Here is an 18,806-nt window from a genome sequence, read left to right on the forward strand (position 1 = left end):
AGGGCAGATGAGAGCGCGAGAAGCTTTATGAAAAATAATGTGCACTGTGGACTGAGGGTACGGTCTATAGCTCGATCACCCACTAACTTTTAATAAGAGTACGGGGAAAGAATGATGGATTGCTGCAGTATGAAATACTGACAGAGATTGTATGTGTATTTTCAGGTCGACGAAAAGCGACCCGCCCGACCTCACAAGGTGGTCGAACATTGACCTGATAAATATAGGGGAAACTAGTAACCCCGGGTATATGAGCATCCAAAGAGAAAAAGGTAACGAGTATGGACATGTTCCTGTGACAGTTGGAATATATAGATGCAGAAAAAATGGGCTACTACACTAATAGGTGTTACTCTTTGTTTTTTGTGTTGTGTGTTTTGTTTCTCTGGTGATGTCATATATGTCTACAGAATTTCGCCGGCGGTGTCCGGTGGTGTGTGGAGAAAACACCCCCAGCCCTGATGAAATTGCCGATGATAACACACAGGCAATGAAACATGTTGGCTTCATAGAATACAAAAACGAAGCACAACGGTAGAGTGTTGGTTTTAGTGGGAGTAGAAACCCGGCATAGAATAAAGATGTACTCATAGCTAGGGAATTCTAACTCCATTTTTTATTCAGCATCACATTGAATAGCAGTGGTGGTGTGCATGGGGGTAGATGCACACGGTTATAGTAGGGACATACACTGTTGAGCTAACCTATTTTCCTTTTTTCCTACTTTCCAGTTTGTTTATTTAAGATGGGAAGGAGCCAATGATGAGAAGTGGAACAAACTGACGAGAACCTGTCAGCAGTTCCCTGGTGGTTGCTCCCGTGAGGTACCTTCCCATCGTCCACACATTTTTCTTGATTTTTTCTTGTTCTTGTCATATTGATTGGACTCTCCCTATCTGCATCCACACATGGGGTTGCACAAGCACAACTTGAGTATAGGGATTGTAGACATATAGTGAATGACACATAGAGATTTTTATGAGGACATTTTAAAGACAGGCATACCTTGTTGTAAATTCTGTAAGTGGGTGTTAGGTTAAGAATAACCGCACAAACTGACAACAAGAGATATTACGTACTAGATACATTGGCCTGTGGTAGAGTAGGACCAGGTTGTGTGTAAAAAAAAAAAGACCTACATCGGGCCCCAAATGTTTAATGTTAAAAATATCAAAGCAAGTATTACAGCTAAATAGTAGCTTCTAAACAATGGTACAAATATAGATTCATTATACATTCTGTAATATACCAAATAAGTTATTACATATATTGACAGGTAAATGTGATAACAAAGGAAAGTGGGAAGGGGAAACGTGAACCCGTGATATGAATGAAACCTTTGTTAACATAGAAAATTAACAGCCAAATGTAAACAAATTAGCTTTTTCAACCTCTAGATTTGTAAAACAGATGCTCCAGAGAGGGTAGCTGTGACTTTTGTTGGATCTCACAATATATGTATGTTTCATTTGTAGACCAGAAAAGAAGAGGGCGCGGCAATGGAGTTCATTTCATGCACACCCTCATCTTCCCCCTTGTATCTTCAAGTCTAGCCTAAAAAATCCAATGCGCTCTGACGCCTCAGGGAGTAAGTCATTCGGTTTCAGAGCAATCATTACATTTAATAGGAAATGGCCAATACACACACTCAAGTAAAACTTTGGAGGTTGTTAGGAAAAAGAAAAATATACCGTAATCGCTTGTAGTTCTTTTATATTCTTTAGAGGTCATGCAGTTTGTTTTCAAAACAAGGCTACAGAGCTGAAATACATTTTGTCCCACACTGGCACTTTTCAAGTTGGGTTTTCATATAATGTAATATGTAGATGTGAACAGAATGTACACAGTTTCTTTCATTCAAAATCTGCTATGGCAGTCTAAGATAAAAGTTGCACCATCTTTTTACTTGTAATAGTAATGATGACATCATCAAGGTGCACAAAAACCTGCGATAGTGCTGTAGAACTGGGGTATAAACCTGGATTATATTTCTTTTTTACATAAAGCAGGATGCAAGGAGCTCCAAAACCGAGTATTATTCTTTAATTGTTATAATGTAAGAGATTTTGGGATGGAACCCTGTGCCCCTGCTTATTTCAGGAAACACTTTAACCCAATGGAAAAATAATGAAGAACAAAAAATGTGATTGCTGCTAGAAGACAGCACAAATATGTTTTGCACTGAAAAGTAAAAATCCATAGGGGTACATTTATGGGGTTTTGGAGTGGGGCAGGAATGCACCATATGTATCCAATAAGGTGCAGTCATGTCCTTTCCCCTTGCGCTGGTGCCATTTCGACAGTCTATTGACAACACAGACACAGTTGCACCATAGTGTCAGCAGGACTATTTATTTGCAGGAAGGGGCACCTTCCTTCACAAAAACAATCCTAGAAGTCTTTTCCCTCTCTCTATGGAAAGAGGAATCAACAAGGAGAAATATACTGAGCTATCGCCAACTGCAACGCCGCCTCCTGGACACAGCACTATCTTCATTCAAACTCTGCATTCTCTGCCAAGGGAGCTCACCCATTCCTCCATCTCAGGATGTCTAGGTTATGGCTATGATACAGAAAGCATCCTATCAACGTGTCATCTATGGCTTGCAGGACCAGACCACAGTGTTCACCCAGACATGGGCGCCTTTCCTTCAGGATGCTCCCTAATGCTGAAAACACCAGCAATGATCCCCCATCTCACCTTGTGCCTCATCTGTGCACAGTGGATATCCCATCACCCGGCGCAGTGATATAGGCCTCTTCCCCATCCCCCCGGGTTACATCTCCGGTTTCCACACCCGCCTTAGCCCTCCCACCTACCACATCCTCTCCACTCCGTGTAGGGCCGCCGGCCATTTTGTTGTTTGTTGTTATTGTCTCGCCCTGCCCGGGTCTCCACCCCGCTCCCGCCTTCCCTGCTGACCCTCCCTCGCCCCTCCCCTATCCACCATCCACTTATGACAGATGCATATCCGCGCAGCAGTGGCGCCCCATGCGCGCCGAAGGTGCGCCAAAGGTAAGCCCGCCTGCGCCCGTCCGCGCCTGGACCGCGCCCAGTGCCATACCCCCTGGTCCCCGCCGCTCCCAACCCTCCAGAATCACATACGACACCGCTACTCTCCTCGCCCTCAACCCCGGACGTATACCACTATGCTGCGAAGCTACTCCAGGACGCACACACGGCCCATTCGCCTGCCTCTCCTGCAAGTTCAACTGCTTCAGAACTCTCACCAAATCCACAACCTCCAAACTAAACTCCGACTCTAACCACCTAAAGTGCATCATGGTCAACACCCGCTCGGTCCACAGACACGCAACAGAACTCTGGGACCTAATCGACACTACGTCACCGGACATCGCCTTCCTTACTGAAACATGGATGAACACATCATCAGCTCCCGACATCGCCATAGCCATACCGGACACTTACAAGATTATCCGAAAAGACCGCATCAATCAAACAGGTGGAGGCATCGCCATCATCCACAGAAACACCATCAAAATAACAACCAGCTCCGACGACAATCTTGCAACCGCCGAACATCTCCACTGCCAGATCCACACCGACCCCAGAACCACACTTAGAGGCACCCTCATCTACAGGCCTCCAGGCACCCGAACTCAATTCAGCGATGACATCACGGACTTCGTCAGCACACATGCCCTCGCCTCCGAGAACTACATTCTTTTAGGTGACCTCAACTACCACCTTGAAAACAAACACGACAGCAACACCACCACCCTTCTGGACAACCTGGCCAATCTCGGACTCAAACAACTTGTTGACACCCCCACGCACACAGCTGGACACACGCTCGACCCTATCTTCACCTCCTGCAAGCACATCTCCTTCGATCGTACTACAGCTCTCCACTGGACGGATCACAGCTGTGTTCACTTCAGCTACAAAACCACCCTGACCCACAACCGTCCACAACCTATTCCTCGAAGAAACTGGAACAAAATCACCATCGACCAACTCCTCACTTCACTCAACAAAAACCCTCCCACCCTCTCAATGGACCCAGACCAAGCGGCCATCAACCTTAGGCAATGGATTACCCACAGTGCTGACGAATTAGCACCCCTGAAAAAGCACCAGATGAAATCAGCCAACAAAAAGGCTCCCTGGTTCAATGAGGAACTTAAAAAGTCCAAAAAACTATGCCGCACCCTGGAGATTTGGAGAAAAAACCCTACCTCAGACAACATGGACTCCCTCAAGACAGCCACTCGCAAACACCACCAACTGATTCGATCCGCCAAGAAATCAGCACTCAAGGACCGTCTCGACAACAACACTCATAACAGCAAGGAACTCTTCAACATCGTCAAAGAATTCACCAACCCCACCGCAGCATCTAACGACATCACCCCCTCCCAAGACCTCTGCGATGCGTTATCCTCCTTCTTCTACAACAAAATTGCCGACATCCACAACAGCTTCAAGAATGCTCCCAGCGTCCAACCCTCCCCACCCCCCTCAGATCCTACTCCGCCAACTAACAACCTCAGCGCCTGGAACCCAATCACCACTGAAGACACCACTCGCCTCATGAACTCAATCCACTCTGGCTCGCCTTCTGACCCCTGCCCCCACCACATCTTCAACAAAGCTGACTCCATCATCGCATCCCATCTTCGCGATGTCATAAACTGCTCGTTCGACTCTGCCACCTTTCCAGAAAGCTGGAAACACGCCGAACTCAGCGCCCTCCTGAAGAAACCCACAGCAGACCCCTCTGAACTTAAAAACTACCGACCCATATCCCTCCTCCCATTCCCGGCCAAAGTCATCGAGAAAGCCGTCAACAGCCAGCTCGCCGCCTTCCTTGAATCCAACAACTCCCTTGATCCATCTCAATCCGTGTTTCGAGCCAAACACAGCACTGAAACCGCCCTCATAGCAGCGACTGACGACATCCGAGCACTCCTGGACAACGGAGAAACAGTGGCCCTCATCCTACTCGACCTTTCCGACGCTTTCGACACAGTCTGCCACAACACCCTTATACAACGCCTCAGCAACATCGGCATACAAGGAAAAGCCCTGAACTGGATCATCTCATTCCTCGCTGGAAGAACGCAAAGAGTCCAACTTCCCCCATTCTACTCGGAGGCCACCGAAGTCATCTGCGGCGTACCTCAAGGATCCTCACTCAGTCCCACCCTCTTCAACGTCTACATGAGTCCTCTCGCCTCCATCGCGCGTCAACATAACCTCAACATTATCTCCTACGCCGACGACACCCAGCTAATCCTTTCCCTCACCAAAGACCCAAACACAGCCAAAACCAATCTTCACGAAGGCATGAAAGAAGTAGCCGAATGGATGAACCAGAGCCGCCTAAAACTCAACTCAGACAAAACGGAGGTGCTCATACTAGGATCTTCCCCCTCAGCTTGGGACGACTCCTGGTGGCCTTCCGCTCTGGGCACAGCACCCACACCCACAGACCATGCTCGTAACCTTGGCTTAATCCTAGACTCCTCTCTCTCGATGTCCAGACAAGTCAACGCCGTCTCGTCCTCTTGCTTCAACGTACTTTGCATTCTCAAAAAGATCTTCCGTTGGATCCCCCTAGAGACAAGAAAGACTGTCACCCACGCATTGGTCACGAGTGGACTGGACTATGGTAACACTCTTTACGCCGGAATCACAACAAAACTACGGAAAAAACTCCAGCGCATCCAGAACGCGTCAGCGAGACTCATATTAGACATCCCGCGCCAAGATCACATCACCGGACATCTAAAAGACCTCCACTGGCTTCCCGTCAACAAAAGAATTACCTTTCGCCTTCTCATCCACGCACACAAGGCCCTCTACAATCTAGGACCCGAATGCCTCAATACTCGACTGTCCTTCTACAAACCCACCCGCCAACTAAGATCGTCCAATCAAGCCCTCGCCGCAGTCCCGCGCATCCGGAAATCCACCATGGGTGGCAGATCCTTCTCCTTCCTGGCTGCCAAGACCTGGAACTCACTCCCCACCAACCTCCGCCTTACTCAGAACCACATCTCCTTCAGAAAAGAACTTAAAACTTGGCTATTCGACAAATAAAGAACCCCTCCCCCTAGCGCCTTGAGACCCTCTGGGTGAGCAGTGCGCTATACAAATTCCTGAACTTGAACTTGAACTTGAACTCCTCTCTAGACCCCCTTCTCGCCTGCCCTCTATCTCCCCCCTCTTTTTATCCCACCCCTCACTGCCACCTCCCCATCTTCCCCCCTCATTTCTCCCTTCTCCCTTACGACCTCTCTCTTCCCTCCCCATCTCCGGTCACACAGAGAAATGGATCTCCCACCCATTAGCAGAGACCACTAATGCCGTACATCTGCACACTGGGTGCACCACCACCCTAAGGTCATAGAACGCCCTCTCCATCTTCATCCCTGTTCCTTCTCCTTCCCTGCCCCCATCTTGCTACCCCTCCCCTTTCCCTCTTTCCCCCTTCAGTTGCTGCACTTTTCTCCATGGCTTAGGATTTACAGTCCACCCCACCTTGTGACACAGACAACATACTTTCCCCCTTACCCAGGCTTGACCTCTTCACCCCTGCACCTGCACCGCATGCCCACAGCGGGTACCTATCCCCTCTCCTCCCACCTTTTCCCCTGCCTCTCAAGTCGACACTTTGAAAGGGCTGTCGACTGCAAGCACTGAGTAATTGTCAATGCCCACAGCACTATGATCAATGGCTGAGGTTCGGCATACAGCACTGGGGAAAAGGCTGGATGCCATTCGTACGTTATTGACCTGCTCCCTCTCCCTTACACCCCAGTCACTTCTCTCTCCTCTCACCCTGTTTCTCCCCATGTGCTTTCTTTATATTGCCCCATGCAATGTTATGCTTTACTCTTGCATTCTGTATGCATTTGAAACCCTGTGGTACACCTCTACTGCAATCATAAAAATAAAATAAATACAAAACCAAAAATAAATGTGGTGTTATATGTAGAAAGCATGGGAGCAGACCACATAGAGGTGATGCCCTGTCCATGAGGGGGAATTCCACTCAGAAAACAGTGGCAAGTATTAGACATGTTCCAAAAAATCCTGCAATGTGACACATGTAAATTGCATGCCCACTTTGCACTCATGTCCTTGGGGAAAGTGACTTCATCGCCTCCCTCTCTGATGAAAGCCCAGGTCCGTCTTAAGGACCATAGAATGGGTTGAAACATGTTGGTGTATAGCTTAGGGTCATAAGACCATTACATCCTCTAGCCCTACTATAGTATTTTTAACCTACCCTCCCACTCCACTAACGGATACTTTAGGAGTGCGTGAGGAATTTTATCTTTAAACGTTACACCACCATACACTAAACCTTCATAAGTGCTCTGTGAAATATGTTTGAGCTCACCCCGACTTTTAGGAGCTGGGGTGAGCCAGATGATGAAGCATGTCACTATTAGAGTGGGTGAGTGCTATAATAAGAAAATGGTTTCTTTCCTTTCACACTGACAACTGTGGTTCGACAAAAGACTGGCATAGAATCTCTTAGTACGGTGTCATCTCCAAAAAAAAGGACACCTCCTTCCCCCCCTCTTTTTATCTGGAAGGAACCACCCTGGTTCCAGAAGGGATACTTAGTTGTTTTTGGTTATATGTAGTAAAACTTTGCTTACCTATAGAAACTTACCTTCTTGATATTTTTGTACCTGATATTCTTGACATTATATTTTGTCCCACAATATTTTTGTTTCCGATATTCTGTAGAAGCACCTCATTTTTGTTCTATATTGTCTTTCCCAATTTACAGTCATTAACTCTTTTGATCTACATTCGATTTTCTGTTATATTGCCTTTTTCTGTAGACTGTCATTTGCCCTCTTGACTCTCAGGCTACTTATTGGTTTGATTCACTTTATTGTGAAGACTTCAAGACAGATGCTTTTAAATTACAAACTTTTCTCATTTTTGTGGTAATTTAGCTACATATTTTGCTCTTACATTTTCTAAAACCTTGTTATGTTATATGTGTTTGTAAGGTGCGCTGTCACCCACACAGGTATCCTTTCACTTAGCAAGTGTGTGCCTAGCCCTGGATATGGCAGCTTGGTTACTTGAAAAGCCAGGTTGTCAGCTTTTTGTGGAATTGTAGAAGAGAGGAAGCTGTTCTGATGTGGAGTTGGAGACTGTTCCATGCTTTAGGAACGATGTAGGAGAAAGCCTGCCCTTCTGACCTGGTTTTACATATGCAGGGGATGTGTGTGAGTGCGATTCCTGTGGAGCAAAAGTGTTTGGGTGGTTGGTGAAAAGAGATGCACATTTTCAGGTTTGTGGAACCACAGTTCTGTAGTACCCTGAATGCGTGGGTGAGGATTATGTATTGAGCGTGTTTGTGTATCAGGAGCCAGTTGAGGTCCCTTGGGTGTGGTGTGATGTGAGTTCTGTGTGGGAGATTGATGATGATTCTAGCTGATGATGATTCTAGCTGCCAAGCTCTGGATGGTAGTCTTCTATCAAGTTGCTTGATGATCCCTGTGCAGAGGGTGCACCCACAGTCCAACTTGCTAGTGAGTAGGGAACGAGTGACAGTTTTTCTGGTGTTGCTCAGGAGCCATTTGGGGGTCTTCCTCAGCATCTTCAGGGTGTAGAAGCAGCATGCAGTGACACCGTTGACTTGTGTGGCCCTGTGAAGATTGCTGATGAAGATTACTTTGAGGTTCCTGCACAGTATTCTGTGTGTGATTGTGGGTCTGAGTTTGGTCAGCAAACAGTTCGAGCCCAATGGTGAGGTATTCTTGCTGAAGATCACCACTTCTCTCTTGTCAGTGTTAAGCTTGAGACAGTTGGCTTTCATCCAGTTGGCAACTTTGGTGTTGGAGAGGATGTTGATGTTGTGAATGGCTGACGTTAGCCAGAGGGATCATGTATGCGTTGAAGAGGGAGGGGATTAGTGATGAACCTTAAGGGATTCAGCAGCTGAGTTTGCAAACCTCAGAGGAGTAAGGTGTCAGGCTAACAGCTTTTGTTCTATCCGTTAAAAGGAAGCAGATCTAGTGGAATGCAAGTCCTTGGGTGCCAATCTTGTGCAGTTGACTGATGAGAATGGATAGCAAGACTGTGGCAAATGCTGCAGAGAGTTTATAGAGAATGATTGTGGCCATGTCTCCTCTGTGAAGGATCATGCAGTTGTCATCTGTGGCAACGATGAGTGCTGTTTCTTGATTATTTCTTGATTGAGGTCATAATGGTGGTATGTTTCCAGGTGTTTGGAAGTGTGGTTGAGTTCATTGAGGCATAGAGGGTGGGTGTTAGCACTTCACTGATCAGCAGGAACCCTTTGGTGAAGACATGGCTGGGGTAAGGGTCAGCTGGATCCCCAAGATGATATTTTTCATGGTAGTAGATATTTTGATGGTGGTGACAGCAGGCCGAGAAGTCAGGGCTATGATGGGAAGTTGGGATGCAAGGATGAAGGGTCCAGGTAGGGCTAAAGTTGCTGTATATAGAGGCAATTTTTTTCCAAGAGCTTGTTGAAAAGGTCTTGTGAGGTGATGATTTTGCTGGAGGCAGCAGGATGTGTGGTGAAATCTTTGACAATGGTGAACATTTGCTTGATGTTGTTAGTGCTGGTATTGATGTAATCTATACAAGCTGTGCGCTTGTTCCTTATTTGCTGGTAGTAGTACCTTAGGGCTCATTAAAGATGCGTTTACCTAAGGTGCCTTGACTTGTTCTCCATTTGTGCTCCTGTTACCTGCAGTTGCTTTTCATCAGCCTGAGTAATTCTGGGTACCAGTTGGCCTGTGGTCTGGCCCTTGCAGTTGGGTTGCATTTGAGGGGATCCATTGCATCGGTGGTTCCGGTGGTGGTAGGTCTGTGGTGGTTAAGGATGGGTATGGTGAAATTGAAGACGACTTGGCCTGTCCAAGTCATAGTTGCTGGCTTGTCGACTGTGATGTTGATGATTGAGGAGAAATTCTGATCCATTAGATGTACAGTGGTGTGGGAGGGTTTGGTAACATACTCAGTGGTTTTCAAGGTTCTCTAGAAGGGTTGTAGAGTTTGAGTTGGTTCGATCTTCTGATTGAAAGTTAAACTCTCAGAGGATAAAGATGCCAGTGTTGATAATGAGTGGTGCTAAGAAGTCTGTGATGTCACTTGTGAAATTGGTCTGTATGTGAGGATTCTGCACCAGGAGAAGGTGGTTGTGATGCGTATCCTGAATGAGAGGTGTTCCATGTAGCTGGTGGGGGTGTCTATGTAGGTGGTGTAGAAGATGACATCTTTGAATATGATGGCAATTCCACCTCTGGGCTTGTGCTGACGGTTTTGCCTGGAAATCATGTAGTCAACAGAAATGTCTGTAGCTATGACCAGTACTAAGGTGGGTTTTAGCTATGTTTCCTTGAGAAAGAGCAGGTCCGGAACATGGAAGTACGGTAGGTCCCATATCTCTGTGGGGTGTTTGGTGAGCGTGTGGATGCTAAGGAGCATTTATACAAGTGTGGTCTGTTAATTGGATGGTGTTTGGTCTTTGAGATCATGAATGGGAGGCTGGTTTCTGTGAGTGTTCAAGAGTGGGGTGCTGGATGCTCTTGGTGCAGGTTGTAGAGTGTAGGGTGTGTAAGAGTGTAGGAGAACTTGCAGGAGGTGCATGGTAAAGTTCCTTTGTATTGTTTGGTGCTGTGTGGCAACAGAGTGGTGAGCAGAGGCCAGGGTTAGCAGCAGTAGGAGCTCAGCAGGGTAGCAGTGGGTAAGAAAAGAACAAGGGTTCTGGCACTGGGTGCGGTCTTGGCGCAGACAGGTTTGCCACTGGCACACCAGTGGCACATCCGCACTGCAGCTGCCAGTATATAGGTCCTTGGAGGAGGAAGAAGTGCAGTAACGTGTGCAAAGCAGTTGGCAAGCTGCAACATGCTCATCCTAACGTAGAGAAAACATCTATGTTCCCATGGCCATGTGACAATGGGAAATACAGTGATGCCACTTCCTTGGCAGATAGGCAATAGGAAATGAAGTTTTCTGCCTTGGCTTCTTCTTTTCAAGGCAATTTTGGTGGTATACCAGTGATGTCACGTCCTATGCAGATTGATGATGGGAAATTCAGGGATATCACTTCCTGTGCAAATGGATGTTCAGAAATTCAGTGATGTCACTTCCTGTGCTTACTGATGATGGAAAATCCTGTGATGCCCCTTCCTGTGCAGATCGTTGATAGGAAATCCGGTAATGTCACTTCCTGTGCAAATGGGCAATAGGAAATGAAGCCCTCTTGCTTGGCTTCTTCTTTAATATGGATTTACAAACTAATTCATAACAGTGTGGCTATTGAAGTTCTTAATGCATTGTACCCTCATATTCTATAAAAGGCAGTACTCCAATTTAGTTTGTGCTTGCAACACTTTCCAGGCACAAATCTGAGGGACACACTGGATGTTCAAGGCCCACCATATTTCAAGTTTGCCAGTAGAGAAGCAGAGACTTTTCTTCACAAAGTGTCTGTCTTCACAAAGGAAAAAGCCCTTTTAGAGCCAAACTCCAGGTCTTAAAATCCTCCATGTCCCTGTTAGATGGATGAATTTCTATTGGCTCATGTGCAATAACAAGGTGCTCTTAAAATTGGTGCACATTGTCAGTACTCACATTTCACCTGTTCATGACCACCTATGATTTTTCAGGCAAATGCAGGGCATTCCAGTTTTGTGAAAGACTGCCACGGTTTGCTTATTTGACTTTAATGGGGTTGATGTCTCTAGAAATAGTAACGGAGCCGTAGATTATTAAGATGGTCTGCCATCTATTAGGTGTTTTCAAAACTGAGGTATTACAGACCTGGTTGCTGAGCCAGAGAAGACTCCACCAAAAGGATGTCTCTCTTTTGATCCACTCTTAACTGCATTGAGGAATGCCAGGGGCGGGGACATCATTCTCATCATTTTGAAGCAGAAGTTACCACCAAACCAGACTTCAAATGACTGAGCATACTTAAAAAGTTATTATATGAAAGTAGTACAATTGAAGTGTATTAACATTTTTTAAAGGAAATAGTAAAAAAAAGATGGAAAAATTAAATCCAAGAATAACATGAGTTTCTTACAAGTCTTTGAGATTGCAGTGCGAAGTTCTTCAGCTACTTCAGATGCGTAATGTTCCCAGAGGTCATTGTTGCCATCGTGTGAGAAAAGGAAAGCGATCCAATTCATATCCTCGAAGGGACAGTAATGTTCCTAGAATGTTGAAGACATGTACAAGTCAACATATACTGATGGTCTATTGAGTGAAGTATAAAGAAATGAGAGGTACCCCTTAACAGATTCAAGGGAAATGAGGTTCAAACACCTAAGAGAGTTCGATCCCCTTGATCTAACTTCACAATTCAACACAATTATAAGCAATTAATGAATGACCAACTATTAAGAAACTTATATTTTCATTCAGTGAAAAAGTTTATACGAATAATATTAAAAATACAGTATAATATACCACACAAAGTAAAAACCAATAAAAAAATTACACAAAAATGCAATAATCTTAGGCTAATACATAATCGATTATGACTCGCATAATCACAAAAACAGACAGAAACATGTAAGACTTGGGATTTGTTCAATACAATTAGTACATTAAATTTCCTATGATCTCATTTTGTTTTATACAAGAATAAAATCTGTATTTTAACAAAAATGCTGGAATTCGGAATTGTACATGAAAAGTGCGTCAAGTGAAGTAGACAGTGGACGCAACCATGATAGTACAGTCAGTAGGAAAGATTATGGAAACGTAGCGCGTACAGGTCTGCTCTCTGCTCTTGTCTTCTTTTGGAAATTGGAGAAGTTGGATGAGTTTTTACAATACACACACATATATATATATATATATATATATATATATATATATATATATATATAAATATATATATTCACTGAAAAAACATAGGTTATAGACCATATATAGTTAGGAATTAGCATTTAAAAAACCTTATTTTACTCACACAAAACCATTGAAATTCCATATATAGTTAGTTGCACTAACTATATATCGCGCACCCGCAATCCACTGCTGATGATGTCACATATTACATCATTCATGACATGGTCAGTGACATCACTGATGACATCACTGATGACATCTCAAATGACATCACTGATGACATCACTGATGACATCTCATTTGACATCAATGACCACATCACTGATGATATCATTCATGTGACAATACAATGCATCTCCTCACATTTTAATATAACCTCTGTTTCACCCAGTGTTAAATACAGAGTATAATTTTTGAAACCATTGACACACCAATACTAGTTACTACATACGCACTCACTGATTCCTACGTCTACACACACATTCACTCATTCACCCATACAATCAATCATACATACAATCACTCATCTTTACAACACTATCATATGCACTCATACACCTATACAGACACTCACAGTCTGCCACTCATCCATGGAGTTACTCACTCACCTAGTCAGTCATGTAAAGAATCAATGACACTTCCATTTTCTTGTCTATACAGTTAAACATAGAGCACCTTACATTTTCAAACATATACTAACACATACTTACCTTCTTATACAATCATTGATACAAGTACACATTGATCTGCACAGAGTCACACACCTCCCAGCCAGCCACACACACACTCAGTCTCCCATACAAATACTTGGGCAATCAATCAATAACCCATATAGTTACTCATACAGCTACTGATCAACACATGCAGCAGTTTACAGAACAACAGACATAATGATGCACAAATTAAGACAGTTTAGTCACTAACCCATGCACTCAGTGAGACACATTTAATCACTCACTCATACAGTTAGTCATGCACCTACTAAATCCTTCGTCCAGACACTTACACAGCCACTCAATCTTCAATATGTAAGACATATTTAAACTTTACAGAAACAAAAAATCACTGGATGTTGTTATCAGTCATGTCATCAGTGATGTCATTTGAGATGTCATCAGTGATGTCATCAGTGATGTCACTGACCATGTCATGAATGATGTAATATGTGACATCATCAGCAGTGGATTGTGGGTGCGCGATATATAGTTAGTGCAACTAACTATATATGGAATTTCAATGGTTTTGTGTGAGTAAAATAAGGTTTTTTAAATGCTAATTCCTAACTATATATGGTCTATAACCTATGGTTTTTTCAGTGAATTTTCAAGGTTTTGTAAATGCTAATTCCTAACTATATATGGTCTATAACCTATGGTTTTTTCAGTGAATATATATATATATATAACATTTCTATGGCAAAATGAAACCCCTTATTTTGTTCCTTTTCAAATTAAATGTATTAAGTGTTACCACTTTATTCCAATCAAGATGACTTCAGGTGTGCCATACTTTTGTCATAAGTAAGACTGTTAGCGTTCTAGTTGTTCTTTAAAACACTCTGGGACATTCTGTCACTGGGCTATAGTTGGGCTACATCTGGCTGATATTTGGGCTACATTTGTTTTTTTGTCTCTGGCGGCCATCTTTGGGCTACATTGGGCTTCATTGGGCTTCATTGGGCTACATTGGGCTACATTTGGGCTCCAACATATATATAGCCCAATGTAGCCCAATATATATTTTTCAAAGTTAATTTTCGTAAAAACCACTGTAGCATATATCTTGAGACATAGCAAAGGCACATCGGGCTACCAGTCCCTACAATTTTGCCAAGTTTCGTGGAAATCCATTCAGCCGTTCGAGCTAAAAGTGAGTCCAACCGCCCTATGGAAAACTCAATGTTAAAAACACGTTTTGGGACCCCCCTTTTTTCTCGGCCCCCGCTTGACGAAACCCCCCCAAATTTTCAGGGGCTGCTCATAAACAAAATGTTCCATTTTCCAGAAAATTTCAGCCAATTCCGTCCTCAAACGCCAAAGTTATTCAACATAGAATTTTCAAAAATCCCATAGGAAAAAAATCCTAACTATATATACCTACTGGCGACCGCCAGTAGGTAATATATATATATATATATATATATATATATATATATATATATATATATATATATATATATATATATATATATATATATATGAATTCAAATAGCAGGTCCTGAACCTCCAACTTGTGGCGAACAAAGGACCACCGAATCCCAAAGTAAGGCAGACAGATTTTATTTCACCAAATTTCGAAGCAGCAGCAGACTGACGCGTTTCGGGCGGATGCCCTTGCTCACAGTGAAATGTCAATTAACAAGCCTTATTCTTATATGCTGTGATGCACATCATGTGATTTGTAAACATAAACGACATACTAATAAAGTGAACATGGCTCCATTTAAGAAAAGACATGCGTTTTCCTGTCACATTACTTAATATAATATTATGTCACATAGAAATATAATCCTAAGTGAAATTGTTGGTGGCAATTCATACCTGCATGAATGCAGAAGTATATAAATTATATCACAAAGTTCTACAATTCTTACTTGAATTCATTAAATGGCAAATAATACCTGCATAAATGCACAAATATATATATTTCATACCAAAAATTCAGAAGAGGACTTATTTTACATATGTATAGATACAGTACAAAATGATCAAAATACCATTAGCAGCATTGTATGAATGTGCAAAATATCGCAAATGTAAACAGTGGAACTAGTGCAACATATTTGACATAAGTTAAAAAGAACTGACTTTTATACTTTAAATCTAATTAGAAATATTAAAACTTCCAAAGAGTCCTCATTCCATGTGGAATAAGCAAAGTATCACAAAGTAAACAAATGAATATTGTGCAATTTATGCTAATGGTACAAGTACTGTCATGGTAAATATACAAATATACTCAATTCATTTTATTCCTGTTGGGGACATCTATAATAGATGGCAACCCCAATGCGATATGGAACCCATACGTCATAATCTAACCTCACATGGTAGATTTCAAATGCCATATATAATGTGTTGGAATTCAATGATAGGGAACCCACAAATGACTGCCATGGTGTGATCAAACCGTGTTAGTACAGCTGATTTTAATAAATCAAAAGTGTATTTTCTAGTGTCAAAAACCAGTGTTGTAACTACCAATGAAGGAAAAATAATATTTTACCAAAGAATAAGCTAATAAAAAATAACTTTTCAGATATAGTCAATATAGAAAGGTACTGTTGAGGACGGGGGCAAAATGGCCTTTTAATGCTGGAAAAACAGTTGTGTGCCAAAATTGTAACTTATATGTAGCCCTATCTTCACTATCTGTAGAGCCCTACAGAAAGTGGTAAAGGTCCTCCGTAGTATTGAGCCCATTGGGGACCTTACTGTCTAGTTCCAGAATCATTTTTGATTCTAATTGTCGTAACATTTTGTCCCTGTCGCCTCCCCTACGTGATTTTGGTACCCAAGTGAGAACAACATAATTGAGACACTGTAAGTTGTTATTATGTACACTTTTAAAGTGTCTCGCGACAGGGTAGGAACTATCGTTGTTAACTATAGCTCGGAGATGCTGTAATATTCTGGCGTGCACCTGCAGCCTAGTGCTGCCAACATATCTCAGGCCGCAGGTGCACCCCAGAACATAAACAGCATATTCCGTCTTACAATTATAGTTGCCTTTATTGGACAATGGAACAGGACTGAAAGGGGTATTATATTCAGTAGTATTTATGCCAAATTTGCATGCCCTGCAACTCGAGCATATGAAGAACCCCAGCCGGGGTTTGAACCACGACGTGCTTTTGGGTAGTTCAGGAAAGGAATTGGAGACTAACGTCCTCATAGAGGGACCTCTGCGGAAAGTGATCTTAGGATTGCTGGGAAGTTGTGATGATAAGACTCCATCAGTCATTAGAATGGGCCAACTTTTAGTCAGGATTGATCTTATTTTTCTTTCCTGACAACTGAATGACGTAATGAACCGTTATCTGCATTGTCCACAAGGTTGCTGTCAGAAGGTTTGGGTAAGAGAAGCGAGTCTCTGGTTCTTTGTTTATTTTTTATTTTTTTTAACAAAGGACGCCACACTCAGCAACTTTAATCCACAGGTTTTATTTCAGTGCCCAGTCTAACAACAACGCGTTTCAGCCTAACGGCCTTGCTCACGGTAAGTGCAATTACTTTCCTGCAATTGTTTATACTGTTTTTAGTTTCTACTACTTCCATAGACTTCTGGGACATGTAGTTCTAAGTTCCAAACAGGAATTCACTTTAGTTAGACAATGTTTCTTATTTACATATGGGATGCATTTTAGAAGCAATGTATTTCATTTTGTGCATTTTTTAAGGAAAGCGCTATATGTTTCCAAGAGTATCTCCAAATATTGTCACTATTTTTTGAAAACATGGAGAAATACAGTATATATATGTTTTTGAGACTGTTTGCCAGTTACGCATTTTTTAAGTATAGTACTAAAACTATGCTTGATTCTTTCTTGCCTGTTTATATATGTCCTTTTAAATTGTCTAGTACTCATATTTTTATACTTTTGGTTCCTATGTATATGTCCTGTTTCCATATAGCGTTCCCTTATCTTTTTCAAAAGTGCTTGTCAGTGGGGCCCCATGACTTAAGTTCTTTGTTATTGTAGGTGCACATAAAGCTCTTCATCGAAGTTCATGCCTCTTGGAATTTTGGTCCGCAGTCTTATAATATATCTTCATTCCAGCTGTCTGAGTCTCTTTTTCCGATCTCCCATCCTTTCATGTTCTTCCAATATATATATATATATTTTGATAGTCCAGTCGAAAGCTAATGGTAGCCAAAACGCATAGGCCATCCTAATTCTTGCACATTTTCACATGGTGTATTAATAAATATAAATTGAAACTTACCCTACTGTCGTGCCGTGACTTTTGCTGAGGAAGAAGGCGAGGGAATCTCATGAATATATATATATATATATATATATTACCTACTGGCGATAGCCAGTAGGTATATATAGTTAGGATTGTTTTCCATAGGGAAATCGCAACATTCTATTGGGAATAACTTTGGCGCCGGTTGAGGAATCTTCCTGAAATTTTCTTTAACTTTGCCTCGCGGCGCTCCGCTCCTTCCCTGAAAGTTTGGGGGGATTCGTCAAGTGGGGGCCGAGATAAAAGGGGGGTCCCAAAACGTGTTTTCCCCATGTTAATTTCCATAGGGCGGTTGGACTCACTTTTAGCCCAAACGGCTGAATCGTTTTCCACCAAACTTGCCAAAATTGTAGGGACTGGTAGCCCGATGTGCCTTTGCTATGTCTCAAGATATGTGCTCCAGTAGTTTTTACGAAAATTAACTTTGAAAAAATATATATTGGGCTACATTGGGCTATATATATGTTAGAGCCCAAATGTAGCCCAATGTAGCCCAATGTAGCCCCAAGATGGCCACCAGAGACAAAAAAAACTAAATGTAGCCCAAATATCAGCCAGATGTAGCCCAACTATGAGGGGGTTCATTTTGCAATAGAAATTATGATTAGTGCTGAAGGAAGAAAAATTAGGGCACATTTTGAGTGACTTCTCAAATCCTCTTATATTTCATTAAAAAAATTCTGATATGCAGTCTCCCAAGATGGCCACCAGAGACAAAAGAGCCCAAATGTAGCCCAAATATCAGCCAGATGTAGCCCAACTATAGCCCAATGACAGAATGTCCCAGAGTGTTCTAAAGAGCAACTAGAACGCTAACAGTCTTACTTATGACAAAAGTATGGCACACCTGAAGTCATCTTGATTGGAATAAAGTGGTAACACTTAATACATTTAATTTGAAAAGGAACAAAATGAGGGGTTTTATTTTGCCATAGAAATGTTATATATATATATATATTCACTGAAAAAACCATAGGTTACACACCAGTTATAGTTAGGAATTA

The sequence above is a fragment of the Lissotriton helveticus genome, chromosome 6, assembly GCF_964261635.1.
Source record: "Lissotriton helveticus chromosome 6, aLisHel1.1, whole genome shotgun sequence".
Lineage (NCBI taxonomy): Eukaryota > Metazoa > Chordata > Amphibia > Caudata > Salamandridae > Lissotriton > Lissotriton helveticus.